Source organism: Triticum aestivum, chromosome 3B, assembly GCF_018294505.1.
Source record: "Triticum aestivum cultivar Chinese Spring chromosome 3B, IWGSC CS RefSeq v2.1, whole genome shotgun sequence".
NCBI classification, from domain to species: domain Eukaryota; kingdom Viridiplantae; phylum Streptophyta; class Magnoliopsida; order Poales; family Poaceae; genus Triticum; species Triticum aestivum.
Window position 1 is genome coordinate 216,707,973 of NC_057801.1, and position 9,638 is coordinate 216,717,610.

At 45.0% G+C, this 9,638-nt stretch overlaps 1 pseudogene; it reads right to left on the minus strand.

Annotated features, from left to right (window-relative positions):
- Positions 1–4,828: 4,828 nt before the first annotated feature.
- LOC123067462 (pheophorbide a oxygenase, chloroplastic-like) lies at positions 4,829–9,224 on the minus strand (annotated as a pseudogene).
- Positions 9,225–9,638: the final 414 nt, after the last annotated feature.

The window sequence follows — 9,638 nt, forward strand, 5'->3', positions numbered from 1 at the left end:
TGATGATAACTCTTTGTTGGCTCTGAATGACAGCAATGCAACTGCTAGTTACCGTGGAAAGATCCAGGTCCCTGAATCTGCAGTTAGCCTTCGGCGCAGTGCACACTCCAATAAGTATGATGGTTTCCGAGTCCCTGCTATCACTGACACTAAGAAGAAAGCTTCCAAGGTTAAACCGCGGTGCACTCCGGCGGCTCCTTCGTCAGTTGTTATCATGGAAATTGAGGATGATGCGGTGCCTCCTCCCACTCCTATCCAGGTGATCCAGCAGGTGGGCATGCTCAAATGCGCCATTCCAGCAGAAGAGCTGACTGACGATGCGCTCATGGACTCTTCTGCTGCGGGGCCGTCCTCGTCTGCTTAATTTACTTGTGTTTACCATTTCATGGGTCTTTTGGTTAATTGGAAGGTTTTATGTTGGAACATTCGTGGGTTTAATTCTAGCGACAAATATTTTGCTCTGTCCAATGCTATCGCTGCTAGTGGCTGTTCGGTTTTATGTCTGCAAGAAACTAAGAAACTAGTTATTGATCATGCATTCATCAAATCATGTTGCCCACGTCGTTTTGATCAGTTTGCTTTAGTTCCTTCGCGTTGGGCATCGGGTGGGATTGTCAAATTTTGGAATAGTGATGTTTTTACTGGTACGGTAATTGCTTTGGAGGAATTTGCTCTGGTCATCAGATTTCACTCCACACAATCTTCACAATCATGGACTCTTGTGAATATTTATGGACCCTGCCAGGGTGACCCACATATAACTTATACTAATGGGTTGTTTTCCTTAAATATTCCGACTACTGAAGATTGGCTTCTCGTGGGGGACTTCAACTATATCCGTAGCCCAGATAACCGTAACAAACCGGGAGGGAACGTTAATGATATGATCACCTTTAATGATTTCATACGATCACAAAGTTTGGTTGAATTGCCAATCAAGGGCCGCACTTTTACATGGAGAAACATGCAGCAAGATCCCCTATTAGAACAGCTTGACTGGTTCGTTACTTCTTGTAATTGGACACATGCTTACCCCAATACCATTGTTAAACCTTTAGGTAAACCTGTGTCAGACCACATCCCATGTGTTATCACAATCGAAACAACAATCCCACGGAGTAAACTTTTCTGGTTCGAGTCGTACTGGATTGAGCACCCTGGTTTTATGGAAACTGTCCAAGCTGCTTGGGATAATCCAGTCAGAGCGACCAACAGTGCAACCATCCTCTGCAGAAAATTCAAACACTTGCGTCACTGCCTGAAACATTGGAGCAAAATTATCTCCCGCCTATCCATTGCTATCGACAACTCCAATTAGGCTTTGTCTGAACTTGATGCAATTGAAAACAAAAGGAGGTTGACAACTCCTGAGACTAATTTTCAGATTATCCTCAAAGCCCACATTTTGAGACTTCTATCATACTAGAAACAATATTGGAAGAAAAGGTGCACCATTCGCTGGGTTCGTTTTGGTGATGAGAACTCCAAGTTTTTCCAGGCAATGGCGTTAGAACGATACAGAAGGAATAATATCACCTCCCTCACCCTCCAAGATGGCACGATTGCTGAAGATCATGCGAGCAAGGAGTATGTCATCTTTCATTCCTTCAAAGAGAGACTGGGTACCTCATCCAAGCATGAGATGAAATTTAATCTTGAAAGAATAATTAAGAAGATTGATGGACTTGATGTTCTAACTGTACCATTCACAAGACAGGAGATTGACCTCGTAATCAAAGAAATGCCGGCCGACAGGGCACCTGGACCGGACGGATTTAATGGCTCATTCCTCAAGTCTTATTGGCATATAATAAAGGAAGACTTCTATGCTTTATGTGACGAATTCTTTGATGGAGGACTCAATCTTGAGAGCATTAATGATGGTTATATTACTCTCATCCCCAAAGTTGCTGCACCTCAAGGAGTTAATGACTTCTGACCAATCACTCTTCTTAACTGTTGTCTTAAAGTCATCACAAAACTCCTCGCTAATCGGTTGCAAAAAGTTATTTTGAAGATCATACACTGCAACCAGTACGGTTTTCTGAAAAGAGGTCCATCCAAGACTGCCTTGCGTGGGCATTCGAGTATATATATCAATGCCAAAACACTAAGCAACGAATCGTCTTTCTTAAGTTGGACTTCGCCAAAGCGTTCGATACCATAGAACATGAGGCCATGCTCGGGCAAATCCTCTGTTCTCCTTAATGGAGTGCCAGGTCGTCAATTCCATTGCAAATGTGGTGTTCGACAAGGGGATCCTCTGTCCCCCCTCATTTTTGTCCTTGCTGCTGACCTTCTTCAAGCGGCTATCAGTGATTCTTATAGGAGAAATGATCTGAAACTACCTTTTCATCGACCCAACCAATCAGACTATCCGGTAATACAGTATGCTGATGATACAATCATGTTACTACCGGCCTATGCTGATCAAGCTACTTTAGTCAAGCAAATTCTCACTGATTATGCAACTTCCATTGGGCTTAAAATCAACTTCCACAAGTCAGCCCTTGTACCTCTGAATTGTGATGCTGCCACTGCTCAACATATTGCTCAAATATTTGGTTGTGTGATAGGAAAACTACCTTTCACTTACGTTGGTCTGCCCATGGGTACTTCGAAACCAACGGTGCAATATCTAATGCCTCTAGTCTGTGGAGTTGAAAGACGTCTCTCCTCCACATTGTCGATGATATCTTATGGAGGCAAATTGTCATTGCTGAATTGTGTCATCACGTCCTTAATAATCTTTGCGCTATGTACTCTGAAATTACCGCCAAAGATCATTGATCTTCTTGACATAATCAGAAGGAAAGCCCTTTGGACAAAGAAACGCATGATGGAGACAAGTGCAACTCTCTAGCCTCCTGGCAAATGGTATGCCGCCCTAAAGATTGTGGAGGTCTCGGGGTTCTGGACATTAAAACCCAAAGTGATGCATTGCTCATGAAATACCTACTCCCTCCGTTCGGATTTACTTGTCTCGGAAATGGATGTATCTAGAACTAAAATACGTCTAGATACATCCATTTTTGCGACAAGTAATTCCGAACGGAGGGAGTACATAAATTCTACAATCATTGGGATGTACCATGGATTGACTTGATTTGGTCTACCTACTATGTGGACAATATCCCTCATGCCTCAGACCTGTGCAGTTCATTCTGGTGGAAAGACATTCTCAAACTTACTCCAACTTATCGAGGCATCTCCAATGTGATTGCCCACTCGGGGGACACGATTGGCATCTCCAATGTGATTGCCCACTCGGGGGACACGATGCTGATGTGGAAAGACCTTTGGCTTGATGAGGTGCTGGCAGAATCACACCCACGTGCATTTTCTTACACTAAACTTGAAGATATCTCAGTCAGAGACTTCCTTGGGAGACAAAATCTCAATGAAACCTTCCACCTTCCCCTCTCCATGCAAGCCCATGATGAGCTGAGATATATCCAGGAAACCACAACACATGTTGGTAACCAAGTTGATGAGGTTGAGAGGGATCAGTGGTGCTATGCCTGGAGGTCTGACGTCTACACGGCCAAAAGTTACTACAATTTCTTCTATCGGGATGTGTCAGCTCACAAATCTTACAAATGGCTCTGGAAATCTTCTGCCACAATGAAAATCAAAGTTTTTGGGTGGTTACTTCTCTCTGACCGTCTTAACATAAGAAATATGCTAAAGAGAAGAAGCTACAATATTGGAGACAACTATGGATGCATCCTCTGCGGTAGTAATGACGAGGAAACTCTTGAGCATATGATCTTCCACTGCCCATTCAGCAAGGCATGTTGGGACACTTTGCATATCCACTGGGCTACACAGGGAGATAGATTGCTTTGGATCCAAGAAGCCAAATCTGTTTGGAACACCCCAATGTTCATGGGCCTGTATGCCTCTTGGAGCTTGTGGAAAGAGAGAAATAATTAACATTTTCAAGGTATTGCTCCTTCTATCAGCTCATGGGCAAGAAGATTCAAGGATGACTTCTCTCTCCTTATTCATAGAGCCAAGGAGAGACACAGAGGGTTTGTTCCCTCTTTCCTAGAGAACTTTGTACATCCGTAGGATAGTCCTTTACCTTACTCACCCCACCTAGCACTCTATTTTATATCATGGCCATGGATGTAAGGTTATTATTTTGTAAGACCTTTTTGATACTTTAATTAATATACACAGTAGGAGCCTCTCCTACTATTTCAGGTGCCAAAAAATACATAACAACCAACATTTCAATCCATGGACACCACATGACAGAAAAGGTACTAAGGTACTTGCTACTTAAAACCACAGCAAGGTACAGAGCACATGCAGGCCAACAACAAATTGGTACCAAATCCAAAAATCACAGTATGAAATGAAGTTAATGAGAAATTTTAGAATCAATTTAACAACTGATAGTAATGTTTGCATTGGACACATCGAGAACTAATATTATACATACACGCCCAAATTCCGATGGCCAATGCCTCAGTATAGTAAACACTAAGCATGGTACATAGTAAAGGTTTGTAACAACTAGAACTGAAAGCATTCACTCCATTAAGCATATCTACAATGACGCAACACACAAGAAAAGAGAGATACACAATGGGGTAGCAATGACATAAAGATAATCGCTTAACAAATTGCACGAACATGAATAAATCACATAACTAAGTACAACCAAGTATCTTCCCTCAAAAGTACCCCAGCTGAGAGTGAACATGTATTCGACATTTCTGCCATTTTGATACATGCACGACAAAGAGTGGCGCTCTGTTCTTACCACGACACAAGCAAGAGATGACCCCAGATGATGCACTGCTTCTCTAGGTTGCACTCAAGGCTCAACCAACTCCGCGGTATGGACGATGCCCCCTCCTTTCTCCGTCCAGACGGCAGGGTGCAGACTCGGAAGCCCTACACATTGCAACTTGTGTCAATGCAGCAGCAATACAAGGAACTGATATCAAGCAGAGCACAAATTGAGAGAAAGTTGCGGTCCAGGAGCTGACCTTCCAAGGGAGCATCATGGTGTGTTGTGGTGCCTTCATCTGGTATCACAGGTCGGGTTCTGGGCTGCTGCTTTGCTTCCCCATATAGCACACCAGGTTCTCCTAAGATATCAAACTGAAAATACAAAATGTTGATTAGGGAGTTGGTACATAAGAAAATGAATTCATGCACGAATGACATATACAACTAAAAAAGGCAGGCATATTAGAATTTCATATTAGACGGCTGAAAGGTAAGTGTTTCTTCATATAAAGTAACTATAATTAGCACCCAACAGCTAGATAGCATATGGTGGAGAAACTAGTTTCAGCTTATCCAGAAATATCAGCATTGTGCACACCAGGATAAAATCAAAGAACCCAGAACAAGACACTTGGAGCAAGCAACTGATGTAGTAACAAGCTTTTATGGTGCTAAATGCAACAGGTTTGCATAACCTGATTCACAAGGCTATGAACAGAAGGGGGGAGTCGGTCGTATCTCACAACAAGGTTGGAAGGTTGTCCTTTAAGAGGTGAACAGTGGAGACCTCAACGACCTACAACTTCTGTGGCATGGCGACGACATAGACGTGCCACCGTGGGTTGGTGCCCATGAGGAAGCCCACGATGAACGCCACAACGAGGGATCCACCAGCGGATGCCATAGGCCACAGTGTGGACTGTGGAGAGAGGGTCTAGGGCTGCTGCTGGTCTACACGCAACTGCGAGGAGGAGCATAATCAATGAGAAACATGGCAAAATTGATGAAGAATAGAAAGCTTCAGGCTAAAGACAACATTTACGAAGGCACTGAATATGAAATCTTATTCAATAGGACATAGCACAGATAGCTTAGTGGACGAGGATATAAAAAATAGATTGATATATTTTAGGACAAACAACCACAACCTTAAATAAGCCTTCAAATGACAGCACGTAGACTTGGATTTACATGTACACATGTATGTACAGATGCAGAACCAGTTAAAACAGTGTACAAGAGTTGATGATCCTAAGATCCTACCTACCCAGCACTCAAATGCAAAACTTTTAGTAGTAACCGCTAAATATACATGTTACGAGGGTTGATAAACAATTGCACAGCAAAAGCATCATCCTCCATGTTTCCATAAAAAATTCTTCCCCGAGATTAACTACTAACAACAGGAAATAGGGGAATTGGCGATCCTATTATCCTACACACCCAACACTCAGATGCATAATTAACAGTCACACGACGTTCAGAGGGGGTGACGCTACCAGCCGCAAAGGGAACATAACTTGACCCCTGGGTAATCAATTACAATTCTAGTAATAAAACATTGCTAAATAACAAAGCAACATCAGATGATGGTACCTTGCAATGCTCTCTAAGCATATGTTACTTGTTCCATCACTCAAAACAATAATACAAAGCAGGTCAAGCAAGCTGAAAATTTGATTAGGTGCTATAGCAATGTTCCCAGCATGAATTCAGCATTTTATTGATGTGTATCCCTTGGATAACTTATCGTACAATGGATAGAAATGTCTCTTGGCAAGCAAGCTCTTTGTACAATGGATAGAAATGACAGTAATAATCCTCTTCTATCAGAGGAAACCTTGTATAGCAAACAAGTATACTCATTCTCAAATCTTTGCACAACATTTACCTTGTGGTGAGCAAATTCTATATGTGAGGGATCAGAGACGTTCTCCATCAACGTGTCGTACCCATAGAAGAGGTCCCTCTAGATCATCGCGGTGGAGAAGGCCGAGTCATCGAACTCCTTCGGCAGCCTGAAACCAAGCGAAATAAAACGATGATGTTTCCTGTTTACTGAATTTTCTAGTGAAGAAGTCCAACAACATAGCTGCAGAGTTGACGCATATACATTGGAGGCTTCATGGCCTTGGCCTTGTCCTAGCCCTTCTCGTCAGGCAAGATGAAGAACAACCCCTGGGAGAGGAGCGTGGGGAACTTGGTGGCGCATGCCCTGGGTGAGTGGAGCGCCCAGGCCTCGGGGCCCTCGGGCGCGGCCTGCGGGATCCTGGTGCAGGCGCCGGAGCCGTCGAAGGACCAGTCGTGGTAGGAGCACTGCAAGCCGCCCGTCTCGTTGATCCGCCCCTCCTTCGCGCGCGCACGCACGCAGCACCCACTGGTCAGTACTACAGGATTTGGCTCTTGAAACAAACAGAGGCGAGGGAGAGGAGATTAGATGAGAGGTACCGAGAGCGGGGTGAGGCGATGCGGGCAGTGGTCGTCGAGCGCGACCCACTCGCCGGAGTTGTGGTCATTCCAGATGACGAGGGCGCAGTTGAGGAGCTGGAACGGGGTGGGCACGCGCAGGTCCAGGTCCTCCACGAGCGAGACCGGGTACCATCGTCCTGCTCTCCGCCTTGGTGTGAGGCGTCTACCCCTCTGTTGCCGGCGTCGGGGCTCTGAGGCGCTCCGCCTCCACGTCGTACCGCAGCACCACGAAGCACTTGAGACGCTCCTCGAGGAAGAGCGCGTAAGTGCACACCTGATGTGTACTACACAACCTTCTTCTTGTAGACGTTGTTGGGCCTCCAAGTGCAGAGGTTTGTAGGACAGTAGCAAATTTCCTCAAGTGGATGACCTAAGGTTTATCAATCCGTGGGAGGCATAGGATAAAGATGGTCTCTCTCAAACAACCTTGCAACCAAATAATAAAGAGTCTCTTGTGTCCCCAACACACCCAATACAATGGTAAATTGTATAGGTGCACTAGTTCGACAAAGAGATGGTGATACAAGTGCAATATGGATTGTAGATATATGTTTTTGTAATCTGAAAATATAAAAATAGCAAGGTAACTAATGAATAAAGTGAGCGTAAATGGTATTGCAATGCTAGGAAACAAGGCCTAAGGTTCATACTTTCACTAGTGCAAGTTCTGTCAACAATAATAACATAATTGGATCATATAACTATCCCTTAACATGCAACAAAGAGTCACTCCAAAGCTACTAATAGCGGAGAACAAACGAAGAGATTATGGTAGGGTATGAACCACCTCAAAGTTATCCTTTTCGTTCTATCTATTCAAGAGTCTGTAGTAAAATAACATGAAGGTATTCTTTCCGTTCAGTCTATCATACATTTCATACTAGAATAACACCTTAAGACACAAATCAACCAAAACCCTAATGTCACCTAGATACTCCATTGTCACCTCAAGTATCCGTGGGCATCATTATACGATATGCATCACACAATCTCAAATTCATCTATTCAACCAACACAAAGTACTTCAAAGAGTGCCCCAAAGTTTCTACCAAAGAGTCAAGACGAAAACGTGTGCCAACCCCTATGCATAGGTTCATGGGCGGAGCCCGCAAGTTGATCACCAAAACATACATCAAGTGGATCACGTGATATCCCATTGTCACCACAGATAAGCACGGCAAGACATACATCAAGTGTTCTCAAATCCTTAAAGACTCAATCCGATAAGATAACTTCAAAGGGAAAACTCAATTCATCACAAGAGAGTAGAGGGGGAGAAACATCATAAGATACAACTATAATAGCAAAGCTCACGATACATCAAGATCGTGCCATAGAGAGAACATGAGAGAGAGAGATCAAACACATAGCTACTGGTACATACCCTCAGCCCCTAGGGTGAACTACTCCCTCCTCGTCATGGAGAGCGCCGGGATGATGAAGATGGCCACCGGTGAGGGACCCCCCCTCCGACAGGGTGCCGAAACGGCTCTCGAGAGATTTTTGGTGGCTATAGAGGCTTGTGGCGGCGGAACTCGCGATCTATTGTTCGCTTCGATGGTTTTAGGGTATATTGGAATATATAGGTGAAAGAAGTCGGTCGGGGAGCCACGAGGGGCCCACGAGAGTGGAGGGCGCGCCCAGGGGGGTGGGCGCGCCCCCCCCTATCTCGTGGCCTCTTCGAAGCTTCCCTGGCTTGCACTCCAAGTTCCCTGGATTGCTTCTGTTCCAAAAATAAGTTTCCCGAAGGTTTCATTCCATTTGGACTCCGTTTGATATTCCTTTTCTTAGAAACACAGAAATAGGCAAGAAAACAACAATATGGGTTGGGCCTTCGGTTAATAGGTTAGTACCAAAAATAATATAAAAGTGTATAATAAAGCCCATAAACATCCAAAACAGATAATAATATAGCTTGAATGCTTCATAAATTATAGATACGTTGGAGACGTATCAACACCCACGCGGTCCCAGGCTAGGTGGCCAGAGTCATCCTTGATGTTGGACATCTGCAGCGCATGGCCCCGGCGCCGCCCGTGGGTCAGCAGCTCCTCCCTGAACGCGTCGCCATCGCCCGCCGGTGGCTCAGTCCGGAGATGAGGTTGGGGCAGAGTCGAAGTCGACCGCGGAGGGCGACCTACAGCGCGGGGGAGTGGAAGGCGAGGGTGGGGCTTGAGGTGGAGGCCGCGCGGAGGCGGGCGAGGAGGACGGGGTGCGCGCTGAGGCAGACGATGGCGTATCGAGATCTGAGGGAGGGAGAGCATTGCTTGGAGACGGGGATCAATGGCGGCAGAGAGGAGATGGGGGGAGGAGGAGTGCGATGGGAGTTAGGGCTTGGGTAGGTAGCTACGGGTGGGGTTTGGGTAGGTGGCTGCGGGTGGGGTTTTCTTTTTCATTTTATTTTTTTTATTTTTTGTAGATGG